Source organism: Pleurodeles waltl, chromosome 7 (assembly GCF_031143425.1).
Source record: "Pleurodeles waltl isolate 20211129_DDA chromosome 7, aPleWal1.hap1.20221129, whole genome shotgun sequence".
Classification (NCBI taxonomy): Eukaryota; Metazoa; Chordata; class Amphibia; order Caudata; family Salamandridae; genus Pleurodeles; species Pleurodeles waltl.
Window position 1 is genome coordinate 578,387,371 of NC_090446.1, and position 13,384 is coordinate 578,400,754.

General features: G+C 46.7%; 1 protein-coding gene across 1 annotated transcript in view; it reads right to left on the bottom strand.

Moving 5' to 3' along the window:
- Nucleotides 1–13,384, bottom strand: part of SRCAP (Snf2 related CREBBP activator protein) — a 1,275,580-nt gene that overhangs the window by 627,618 nt on the left and 634,578 nt on the right. The gene's annotated exons all lie outside the window — the stretch shown is intronic.

Here is a 13,384-nt window from a genome sequence, read left to right on the forward strand (position 1 = left end):
CTTCATCTGATAGAGACATCCAGCCGCAGATAACTTACTTTTGAATCAGATACCAAAGCATAGTGACCCGGAGGAGGGTCCTGGCTTGAGGAGGGACAGCAAACTGAGACCTTTGAAAAAATATTTAAGTATTACAAAACCGGTCTAGAACAAATGAAAAAAGACCGGTGTAGGAAGTCGGCTCTGTATATACTATTTCAAAGTAAGAAATAGTGTGCACAGAGTCCAACGGTTCGGTTCCCCTTAGAGATAAGATAGTGGCAAAAAGAGATAATTCTAATGCTTTATTTTGTGGTAGTGTGGTCGAGCAGTAGGCTTATCAGAGGGTAGTGTTAAGCATTTGTTGTACATACACAGGCAATAAATGAGGAACACACAATCAAAGAGCCCCCACAGCGACGCCTGCAGAGGAAATCCAGAGGCTCCCCCTGGAACCCTGTGTCTGCCTGCATTGTTGAAGAGACCTCGGGGTCTCCCCATTACTTTCAATACAAAACCTGACACCTGTTTTCACTCTGCACCCGGCGGCCCCTGTGCCGCTGAGGGTGTACTCTTTGGGCTACTTTGGACCCAACTTTGAACCCTGTAAGTGTCTTACTTACCTGTGAACTTAACATTTACTTACCTCCCCCAGGAACTGTTGATTTTTGTCAAATCTGGACATGCTATTGTGATTATTCAAAGTTCCTAGAATACCTGAGTGAAATACCTTTCATTTGAAGTATTACTTGTAAATCTTGAACCTGTGGTTCTTAAAATAAACTATGAAAATATATTTTTCTATATAAAAACCTATTGGCCTGGAATTGTCTCTGAGTGTGTGTTCCTCATTTATTGCTGGTGTGTGTACAACAAATGCTTAACACTACCCTCTGATAAGCCTACTGCTCGACCACAGTACCACAAAATAGAGCATTAGAATTATCTCTTTTTACCACTATCTTACCTCTAAGTGGAACCCTTGGACTCTGTGCATGCTATTCCTTACTTTGAAATAGTACATACAGAGCCAACTTCCTACAAACGCTTTTATGACAAAAGTTCTAAACAGAGAAGTATGCTGTGTTTAAGAGGTAGGCTGATATTGCTGTTGTAAGTAAAACAAATAAATATACTGTACTGATGCTTTAAGTAGATCAATGTTTTTGGGTTGACAGTAATATTCAAAATGTTTCCATTTCGCTGCATAGCACTGTCTAGTTGTAGGTTTACGCGTTTCTTTTAGAATGTTTATACATTCTGATGGAAGTTGTAGATATCCAAACTCTATGACCTGAGGAGCCAAATCGCTAGGTTGAGCATACGGAGATTGGGATGCCGAATATGAACTTTGTTTTGAGTCAATAGGTCTGGTCTGTTTGGGAGCTTGTGATGTGGTACTACAGATAGATTAAACAGCGCTGTGTACCTGTGTTGACGTGCCCACGTGGGAGCTTTGAGTATCATAGTGAGAGAGGTGTGACTGATCTTGTTGACCAGAAATGGAATTAGTGGGAGAGGGGGGGAAAAGGGTAAGAAAATATCCCTAAACAATTAATCTATACAGCATTGCCCTTGGATCGAAGGCGTGTGTACGTGGATGCAGCAAAGTTAAGACATTTTGCGTTTTCTCTTGTCGCGAAGAGATCTATGTCTGAGGTTCCTCACAAGTGAAAGTATTATTGAAGAACTTGTAGGTGAATTTCCCATTTGTGTATTTGTTGCTGCGTCCTGCTCAAGAGGTCTGCTAGTTTGTTGTGTATCCCTGGGATATACTCTGCTAGTAGTTGAATGTGATTGTCAATTGCCCATTCCCAAATTGTCTGTGCTAGAAGGGACAACTGAGATGAGTGCCCCCCCCCCCCTGTTTTTGCAGATAATACATTCTTAAGTTGTCTGTCCTTATCAACACTGTTTTGTACGTAATCTTTGGTTGGAATGCTTTGAGTGCTAGAAACACTGCTAGCAATTCCAAATGTTTTATGTGGTAAGTTTGTTGAATTGAGTCCCTGTATGGTAAGATTGTTGAGATGGGCTCCCAAACCTGGCATTGATGCATCTGTGGTAATTATGGTCTGTGGCACAGGGTCCTGAAATGGCTGCACTATTAAGAAGTTGGTGGGTGATTCCACCATTACAAAGAGTTAAGTTTGGTGGACCAACAACACTAGATTGTGAAGTTGACCCTGTGCCTGAGACCATTGTTGCGAGAGAGACTGTTGCAGGGGTCTCATGTATAGAGGTGCATTGGGTACCATTGCTATGCACAATGCCATCATTCCCAACAGCTTCATGAAAAACTATACTGTGTAAGTTTGATTGTATTGCAGCTGTGATAAGAGATTGTGGAAAGCTTGAATTCTCTGTGGGTCTGGGTACACTAATGCTGACCGAGTGTTCAGAATTGCTTCCAAATACGGTTGTATTTGCACTGGTTGCAGATGAGATTTTTGGTAATCGATTGTGAACCCTGGACTCTGTATGGTATCGATTGTGTATGCTGATGACAGGTTTGAATGGTGCTGGCTTTTATGAGCCAGTCATCCAGATAGGGAAAGAAATGTATATGTTGTCTTTTGAGGTATGCTGCAACCACTGCGAGACATTTGGTGAATACCCTGGGTGCTGTTATTCCAAAGGGTAGCACTTTGAATTGGTAGTACTTGCCTGCTATCACAAATCTTAGATATTTGCAATGTGCTGGATGTATGGAAATCTGGAAGTAAGCATCTTTTACATCGAATGCTGTCATGCAGTTCTGTTTTTGAAGTAGGGGAATGACATCCTGAAGAGTGACCATGTGGAAATGCTCTCAAAGGATGTACTGATGGAGGGGTCTGAGATGGAGGATTGGTCTCAAGGGAGTATATTAAATAAACTCCTTTCCCTTGTTGAGGTATGGGTACTATCTCTGTTGCACCTTTGAGTAGAAGTGATTGTACTTCTTTTCATAGAATGAGTTTCTCCTGAGTGAGTTTGTGTGAACGAAGTGGAATGTCTGCTGGAGTGAAAATGAGTTATAGACAATAACCATGTTGGATAATTGATAGAACCCACTGGTCCGTAGTGATGTTGTGCAATTGTAGATACAAATTTACCAATCTTTCTCCCACAGGTGATGTTTGCTCTGTGGGGATGGTAAGAATATCACAGTTTGTTTGATTGTGAGGAAGCTCTGAATGTGGAAGGTTTACCTCTCTTTATAGTTGGATCCCCTGTAGGAGCCTCTAACCAATACTCTAAAGTAGAATTGAGAGGATTGGTTTTGATGGATGGTTGCTGTTTCTGTAGCTAATGGTTTGAAACCCCCGCTAAATTGTGGTCTATCAGAAGTAACCCTGGTGGGTGTGGTATACAACGCCCCTATGGCTTTAGCTGTTTCTGAATCTTTTTTTAAGTTTATCTACTGCTGTGTCCACCTCAGGGTCAAATAAATGCTGCTTATCAAAAGGCATGTTTAGGACTGCCTGGTGTATCTCAGGTTTGCAACCTGAACATCTTTAACAGTCATGTCTCCCAATAAGCACACTGGTGTTAAGTAACTTAGCTGCTTTATCAGCTGCGTCCATAGCAGACAGAATAGCATTATTAGATATTGCTTGCCCTTCATTAACTTTTTGCTGTCCCCTTTTTTGGTGTTCTGGAGGGAGGTATTCTAACAGCTCTTCCATTTCATCCCAGTGTGCTCGGTCATATCTAGCCAAAATAGTTTGTGAATTGGCTATCCTCCAGTGATTTTTGCAGCTTGTGAAGCCACCCTTTTACCAGCTGCATCTTTTTTCATGCTTTCCTTATCAGGAGGAGGGACATATCCTGTGGACTGACTGGTAACTCTTCCTCGCTGCATAAACTACAATGGAATCAGGAGGTAGCTGAGCTCTTATAAACACAGGGTCTGAGGGTGCTGGTTTATATTTTTTGTTAACTCTAGGAGTGATACTAGCTTTAACAGGCTCTTCAAAAGGTATCCGAAGCATGCCTGAGCATGCCTGGGAGCATAGAAAGACATTCGTATTGCTTATGCATTGATGCTAGTGTGTCAAACAGAAAACCCTGTTCTATGTGGTCAGTGTGCATTTGCACATTATGGTAGGCTGCAGCTCTAGCCACTACTTGGTTATTGTAGAAAAATGCCACTGTTGGCATGGTCACCCCCCATTTGTTACCTAGTGTTGTTGCCAGCTTTGATTGGAAGTGTGCTGGGTCACTGCTAACCAGGCCCCAGCACCAGTGTTCTTTCCCTAAACTGTACCTTTGTTCCTACTATTGGCACAGCCCTGGCACACAGATAAGACCCTTGTAAAAGGTACCAGGGCCCTGTGGGCAGGGAAGGTCCCTCAGAGCTAGCTGCAGCATGTATTATGACACCCTCAGGGACCCCTCATTTAGTGCATGCACACTGCTTTCCAGCTTGTGTGTGCTGGTGGGGAGAAAAGACAAAGTCGACATGGCACTCCCCTCAGAGAGCCATGCCTACAAACCACTGCCTGTGGCATAGGTAAGTCACCCCTCTAGCAGGCCTTACAGCACTAACGCAGGGTGCACTATACTACAGGTGAGGGCATAGTTACATGAGCACTATGCCCCTACAGTGTCTAAGTCCATTCTTAGACCTTGTAAGTGCAAGGTAGCCATACTGAGAATATGGTCTGGAAGTTTCTCAAACACAAACTCAACAGCACCATAATGGCTACACTGAATACAGTTAAGTTTGGTATCAAACTTCTCAGCACAATAAACGCACACTGATGCCAGTGTTGGATTTATTGAGAAATGCACACAAAGGGCATCTTAGAGATGTATGTGAGCCCAACTGCTAGTGCAAGGCTGACCAGTCTGTGCCAGTTTGCTACTTCCAGACGAGTTTCTGATCACATGGGTTGAGTGCCTTTGTGCACTCTCTGGTCAGAAACAAAGCCTGTCCTGGCTGAAGGTGCTTCACACCTCCCCAGGCAAGAACTGTAATACCTGGTGGTGACCCTTAAAGGCTCAAGCCTGGTGTTACACTGCCCCAAGGCACTACAGCTAATGGAGATGCCCACCCGCTCGGACAAGCCCTCACTTTTGGCGGTAAGTCCAGAGTGATAAGAAAAACAGGGAGGAGTCACACCCGCAGCCAGGTCCACCCCTAAGGTGACCAGAGTCTAAGTTACCACCTCCTTCAGAAATCCTCCTTCTTGCTTTGGAGGATAAGGACCAATAGGGATATGGATGTGCTCCCCCCCCCCCCCAACCAGAGGGATGGGGCACAAGGAGGGTGTAGCCATCCTCAGAGACACTTGACATCGGCTACTGGCTACTAGCCCTAACACACCCCTAAAATTAGTATTTAGGGGTGACCCTGAACCCAGCTCTTCAGATTTCTGACAACCTCACAAGAAGGACTGCTGAGCTGAAAACCTTGCACAGATGAAAAGGACACAACAACTGATTTGGCCCCAGCCCTACCTGCCGGTCTACTGCTTCAAAGACCTTGCAACCAAAAAGCGACACCTTCTACAGGACCAGCGACCCGTGAAAAGCCTCCAAGAGACTGCCTGCATCACCGAGGACCAAGAACTCCCATGGGCAGCAGCTCTGCCCAACCAGAACAACAGACATCCATCTTTAAAGGGACTCCCACCTCACTCCAGAAGTGTGAGTCCCAACTACTCTGCACCAGACGCCTTCGGCCCTTGCCCAGAGAAACCCACTATCCAGAGAGGACCCCCAGGCAACTGTAAATCTGTCCACCCTGGGCTGACCTCTCTGCACCCCCCCCGGATGACACCTGCAGAGGGAATCCAGAGTCGACTGCCTGGGACGAAGATATCCGATGCCTGGAGAAGAATGGCAACCGCAGCCCCCAGGCCAGTGGGAAACCGACCACCAGCAGGCAGCCCTCAACCTTGCCCAGCCGGTGGCTGGCCCGAGAGGCCCACCTGTGTCCTGCCTGCAGCACCTAAGTGACCCCCAGGTCCCTCCATTGTGCTCTATTGAGAATCCGACGCCCTGTTGGCACACTGCATCCGGCCGCCCCCGTGCCGCTGAGGGTGTGTTTTTTGTGCCTACTTGGGGCTCCTCCAGTACTCCTCCAAACCCCCCCTAGTCTGCCCTACGACGACGCAGGTACTTGCCTGCAAGCAGACTAGAACCGGAGTACCCCCTGTCTCCATAGGCGCCCACGTTATTTTAGCTCCTGTTTGACCTCTGCCCCTGACCGGCCCTGTGTTGCTGGGTGTTTGGGGTTGCCTTGAGCCCCAACGGTGGGCTACCCACGCCCCGGAGACTGAACCTGTAAGTGTGGTACTCACATCTGAAACTGTACTGTACTGTACTTACCCCCCCCAGGAACTGTTGAAAAATGCACTGTGTCAACTTTTAAAATAGCGTTTTGTCAGTTTACTGACAACTGTGTACAATATTGAATCTATTCAAAGTCTCAACTATTACTATACAAAGTACCTTTCATTTAATGTACTTACCTGGTAAATGAATCTTGTGGTTCTAAAAATAAACAAAATAATATTTTTCTATATAAAAACCTATTGGCCTGGAATTAAGTCATTGAGTGCGTTTTCACGTATTGCTTTGTGTACAACAAATGCTTAACACTCCCTCTGATAACCCTAACTGCTCAACCACACTACCACAAATAGAGCATTAGTATTATCTAATATTGCCTCTGTCAAGCTTCTTGGCAAACCCCTAGACTCTGTGCACACTATATCTCATTTTGATATAGTATATAAAGAGCCAGCTTCCTACAATTATATGCTGTAGTGCCTTCTGGTGGTGAGGGTCTGCAGGATAAAACTGAGGGTAATTTGGTAAAATGGGATCAGAGTCGTATGTATCCCATGGATCTGTGTCCTGTTGATCACTGTAGGGAAATGCCTCCCTCAGCAAGGTTACCCCCTAAAATTTTGCCTTTTGTTGATGCCAGTTATGATTGAAAGTGTGCTGGGACCCTGATAACCAGGCCCCAGCACCAGTGTTTGTTCCCTAAACTGTACCTTTGTTTCCACAATTGGCACAGCCCTGCACACAGATAAGTCCCTTGTAAATGGTACCCCTGGTACCAAGGGCCCTGTGGCCAGGGAAGGTCTCTAAGGGCTGCAGCATGTCATATGCCACCCTGGGGACCCCTCACTCAGCACATGCACACTACCTTACAGCTTGTGTATGCTGGTAGTGAGAAAATGACTACGTCGACATGGCACTCCCCTCAGGGTGCCATGCCCACCTCACACTGCCTGTGGCATAGCTAAGTCACCCCTCTAGCAGGCCTTACAGCCCTAAGGCAGGGTGCACTATACCACAGGTGAGGGCAAAACTGCATGAGTACTATGCCCCTACAGTATCTAAGCAAAACCTTAGACATTGTAAGTGCAGGGTAGCCATAAAGAGTATATGGCCTGGGAGTTTGTCAAACACAAACTCCAAAGTTCCAAAATGGCTACACTGAAATCTGGGAAGATTGGTGTACGAAGTTAGCTCTGTATATACTATCTCAAAGTAAGAGATAGTGCGCACAGAGTCCAAGGGTTCCCCTTAGAGGTAAGATAGTGGAAAAATTAGATAAATGTAATGCTCTATTTGTGGTAGTGTGGTCAAGCAGTAGGCTTATCAGAGGGTAGTGTTAAGCATTTGTTGTACAGGCAATGAGGAACACACAGTCAAAGGCTTACTCCAGGCCAATAGGTTTTTATATTTTCTTAGTTTATTTTAGGAACCACAGGTTCAAGATTTACAATTAATACTTTAAATGTAAGGTACTTCACTTAGATAATTTAGGAACTTTGAATGAAAACAATATCATGTACAGTCTTTGTAAAAATGACAATAAGCTATTTCCAAAGTGGACACAGGGCAAAAATCAACAGTTCCTGGGGGAGGTAAGTAAGTAAAGGTTAGTTCTGAAGGTAAGTAAAAAACTTACAAGTCTCAAGTTTGGGGCATAGGCAGCCCACTGTTGGGGGTTCAAGGCAACCCCAAAGTTACCACACCAGCAGCTCAGGGCCGGTCAGGTGCAGAGGTCAAAGAGGTGCCCAAAACACTAGGCCCCTATGGAGAACAGTGGTGCTCCCGTTCCAGTCTGCCAGCAGCTAAGTACTTGCGTCCTTGGGGGGCAGGCCAGGGGTTTTTTGTAGAGCACGGGGGGCAGGGGGAGACACGAGAAGGCACACAAAGTACACCCTCAGCGGCACAGGGGCGGCCGGGTGCAGTGAGCAAAGCAGGCGTCATTTGTTAGGTTGAAAACAATGGAGAGACCCAGGGGGTGGGGTGGGGGGCGGGGGGGCACTCTAGTGTTGCAGGCAGGCACAGGGGGGCTTCTCGGGACAGCCACCACCTGGGCTAGGCAGAGGGTCGCCTGGGGTTCGCTCTTGCACTGAAGTTCGGTTCCTTCAGGTCCTGGGGGCTGCGGGTGCAGTGTTGGTTCCAGGTGTCGGGTCCCTTGTTACAGGCAGTCACGGTCAGTTAGAACCTCTGGATTCTCTCTGCAGGCGTCGCTGTGGGGGAATCAGGCAGTGTGAGGTTGGCATGGCACTCTGAGGGGAGTGCCATGTCGACTTAGTAATTTTCTCCCCACCAGCATACATAAGCTGAGAGGCAGTGTGCATGTGCTGAGTGAGGGGTCCCCAGTGTGGCATGGGACATGCTGCAGCCCTTAGAGACCTTCCCTGGCATCAGGGCCCTTGGTACCAGTTACAAGGGACTTACCTGAGTGCCAGGCTTGTGCCAATTGTGGAGACAAAGGTACAGTTTTAGGGAAAGAACACTGGTGCTGGGGCCTGGTTAGCAGGGTACCAGCACACTTTCAAATCATAACTAAGCATCAGCAAAGGCAAAAAGGTAGGGGGTAACCATCCCAAAGAGGCATTTCCTTACAACATGCTATGCATATTCTGCCATCTAGTGTTGGGGTAGGAGTGTTAAAAGTTGTTTTTCTTCGAAGAAGTATTTTCGAGTCACAGGATTGAGTGTCTCCTCCTTTTCGGCTCCATTGCACATGGGCATCGACTCCATTGTTAGATTGTTTTCCCTCAGAGGGTAAGGTAGGAGTGATAGAGTATAAAGAAAAGAGCTGTCCATGCAAATGGAATATATGTCACTTACCCAGTGTACATCTGTTCGTGGCATGAGACGCTGCAGATTCACATGCTGTGTATTATCCTGCCTTCTAGTGTTGGGCTCGGAGTGTTACAAGTTGTTTTTCTTCGAAGAAGTCTTTCGAGTCACGAGTCCGTTCGATGGCATGTGTAGCTGCAGATACACATGCTGTGCATAGACTAGTAAGCAGTTATCTCCCCAAAGGCGGTGGTTTAGCCTGTAGGAGTTGAAGTTGTTTGAAATAATGTTCGTAATACTGCCTGTCCTACTGTGGCTTGTGTTGTTAACACATCTACACAGTAATGTTTTGTGAATGTATGAGGCGTAGACCATGTGGCTGCCTTACATATTTCTGTCATAGGTATATTTCCTAGAAAGGCCATTGTGGCGCCTTTCTTTCTAGTGGAGTGTGCCTTTGGGGTAATAGGCAGGTCTCTCTTTGCTTTCACATAGCAGGTTTGAATACATTTCACCATCCACCTGGCAATGCCTTGTTTGGATATTGGATTCCCTGCATGAGGTTTGTGGAAGGCTACAAACAATTGTTTTGTCTTGCGAAATTGTTTTGTTCTATCAATGTAATACATTAGTGCTCTTTTGATGTCCAATGTGTGTAAGGCTCTTTCGGCTACTGAGTCTGGTTGTGGAAAAAAGACTGGGAGTTCCACTGTTTGGTTTAGGTGGAACGGTGATATAACTTTTGGTAAAAATTTTGGATTTGTGCGTAGAACCACTTTATGTTTGTGTATTTGTATAAAGGGTTCTTGTATAGTAAATGCTTGTATTTCACTTACTTTTCTAAGAGATGTGATAGCTATTAGGAATGCTACTGCATTTCACAAGAGTGCACGGGTTCAAATGGTGGACCCATGAGTCGTGTCAATACAATATTGAGGTTCCATGAAGGAACTGGTGGTGTTCTTGGAGGTATGATTCTCTTTAGACCCTCCATAAATGCTTTGAGCGATTTTGAATTTGTAATCTGCAGATATTGCTGTGAGATGTATCTTAATGGACGAAAAAGCTAGATTTGATTTTTGTAAGTGTAATAAGTAGCTTACTATGTTTTTTGCGGACGCATGTAGTGGTTGAATTTGATTATTATGGCAGTAATAAACAAATCTGTAAAGAAATGGCTCCCTGTTGCAGTTACCCCCCACTTTTTGCCTGATACTGATGCTGACTTGACTGAGAAGTGTGCTGGGACCCTGCTAACCAGGCCCCAGCACCAGTGTTCTTTCACCTAAAATGTACCATTGATTCCACAATTGGCACACCCTGGCATCCAGATAAGTCCCTTGTAACTGGTACCTCTGGTACCAAGGGCCCTGATGCCAGGGAAGGTCTCTAAGGGCTGCAGCATGTATTATGCCACCCTAGAGACCCCTCACTCAGCACAGACACACTGCTTACCAGCTTGTGTGTGCTAGTGAGAACAAAATGAGTAAGTCGACATGGCACTCCCCTCAGGGTGCCATGCCAGCCTCTCACTGCCTATGCAGTATAGGTAAGACACCCCTCTAGCAGGCCTTACAGCCCCAAGGCAGGGTGCACTATACCATAGGTGAGGGTACCAGTGCATGAGCACTGTGCCCCTACAGTGTCTAAGCAAAACCTTAGACATTGTAAGTGCAGGGTAGCCATAAGAGTATATGGTCTGGGAGTCTGTTTTACACGAACTCCACAGCACCATAATGGCTACACTGAAAACTGAGAAGTTTGGTATCAAACTTCTCAGCACAATAAATGCACACTGATGCCAGTGTACATTTTATTGTAAAATACACCACAGAGGGCACCTTAGAGGTGCCCCCTGAAACTTAACCGACTATCTGTGTAGGCTGACTCGTTCCAGCAGCCTGCCACACTAGAGACATGTTGCTGGCCCCATGGGGAGAGTGCCTTTGTCACTCTGAGGCCAGTAACAAAGCCTGCACTGGGTGGAGATGCTAACACCTCCCCCAGGCAGGAGCTGTAACACCTGGCGGTGAGCCTCAAAGGCTCACCCCTTTGTCACAGCCCAGCAGGGCACTCCAGCTTAGTGGAGTTGCCCGCCCCCTCCGGCCACGGCCCCCACTTTTGGCGGCAAGGCTGGAGGGAACAAAGAAAGTAACAAGGAGGAGTCACTGGCCAGTCAGGACAGCCCCTAAGGTGTCCTGAGCTGAGGTGACTAACTTTTAGAAATCCTCCATCTTGCAGATGGAGGATTCCCCCAATAGGGTTAGGATTGTGACCCCCTCCCCTTGGGAGGAGGAACAAAGAGGGTGTACCCACCCTCAGGGCTAGTAGCCATTGGCTACTAACCCCCCAGACCTAAACACGCCCTTAAATTTAGTATTTAAGGGCTCCCCTGAACCTAAGAATTTAGATTCCTGCAACTACAAGAAGAAGGACTGCCTAGCTGAAAACCCCTGCAGAGGAAGACCAGAAGACGACAACTGCCTTGGCTCCAGAAACTCACCGGCCTGTCTCCTGCCTCCCAAAGATCCTGCTCCAGCGACGCCTTCCAAAGGGACCAGCGACCTCGACATCCTCTGAGGACTGCCCCTGCTTCGAAAAGACAAGAAACTCCCGAGGACAGCGGACCTGCTCCAAGAAAGGCTGCAACTTTGTTTCCAGCAGCCTTGAAAGAACCCTGCAAGCTCCCCGCAAGAAGCGTGAGACTTGCAACACTGCACCCGGCGACCCCGACTCGGCTGGTGGAGATCCAACACCTCAGGAGGGACCCCAGGACTACTCTGATACTGTGAGTACCAAAACCTGTCCCCCCTGAGCCCCCACAGCGCCGCCTGCAGAGGGAATCCCGAGGCTTCCCCTGACCGCGACTCTTTGAATCCTAAGTCCCGACGCCTGGGAGAGACCCTGCACCCGCAGCCCCCAGGACCTGAAGGACCGGACTGTCACTGGAGAAGTGACCCCCAGGAGTCCCTCTCCCTTGCCCAAGTGGAGGTTTCCCAGAGGAACCCCCCCCCTTGCCTGCCTGCAGCGCTGAAGAGATCCCGAGATCTCTCATAGACTAACATTGCGAACCCGACGCTTGTCTCTACACTGCACCCGGCCGCCCCCGCGGCGCTGAGGGTGAGATTTCTGTGTGGGCTTGTGTCCCCCCCGGTGCCCTACAAAACCCCCCTGGTCTGCCCTCCGAAGACGCGGGTACTTACCTGCAAGCAGACCGGAACCGGGGCACCCCCTTCTCTCCATTCTAGCCTATGTGTTTTGGGCACCACTTTGAACTCTGCACCTGACCGGCCCTGAGCTGCTGGTGTGGTGACTTTGGGGTTGCTCTGAACCCCCAACGGTGGGCTACCTTGGACCAAGAACTGAACCCTGTAAGTGTCTTACTTACCTGGTAAAACTAACAAAAACTTACCTCCCCCAGGAACTGTGAAAATTGCACTGTGTCCACTTTTAAAGTAGCTATTTGTCAATAACTTGAAAAGTATACATGCAATTGAAATGATTCAAAGTTCCTAATGTACTTACCTGCAATACCTTTCAAACAAGATATTACATGTTAAATTTGAACCTGTGGTTCTTAAAATAAACTAAGAAAAGATATTTTTCTATACAAAACCTATTGGCTGGATTTGTCTCTGAGTGTGTGTACCTCATTTATTGTCTATGTGTATGTACAACAAATGCTTAACACTACTCCTTGGATAAGCCTACTGCTCGACCACACTACCACAAAATAGAGCATTAGTATTATCTATTTTTACCACTATTTTACCTCTAAGGGGAACCCTTGGACTCTGTGCATGCTATTCCTTACTTTGAAATAGCACATACAGAGCCAACTTCCTACAAAATCTTTTCCATTTATTTGCATAACAATGTCTTGTAGTAGGGTTTCTTGCTTGTTTAATGACCTCCATACATTCTTGTGTAAGGTCTAAATGTCCAAATTCTAAGATTTCAGGAGCCAGATTGCTAGATTGAGCGATGCTGGATTCGGGTGTCTGATCTGTTGTTTGTGTTGAGTTAACAGATCTGGTCTGTTTGGTAGTTTGATATGGGGTACTACTGACAGATCTAGTAGTGTTCTGTATCATGGCTGGCGAGCCCAAGTTGGTGCTATTAGTATTAGTTTGAGTTTGTTTTGACTCAATTTGTTTACTAGATACGGAAGGAGTGGGAGAGGGGGAAAAGCGCAAGCAAATATCCCTGACCAACTCATCCATAACGAATTGCCCTTGGAGTGAGGGTGTGGGTACCTGGACGCGAAGTTTTGGCATTTTGCGTTTTCTTTTGTTGCGAATAGGTCTATTTGTGTTGTTCCCCAGCTTTGAAAGTAAGTTTGTAGTATCTGGGG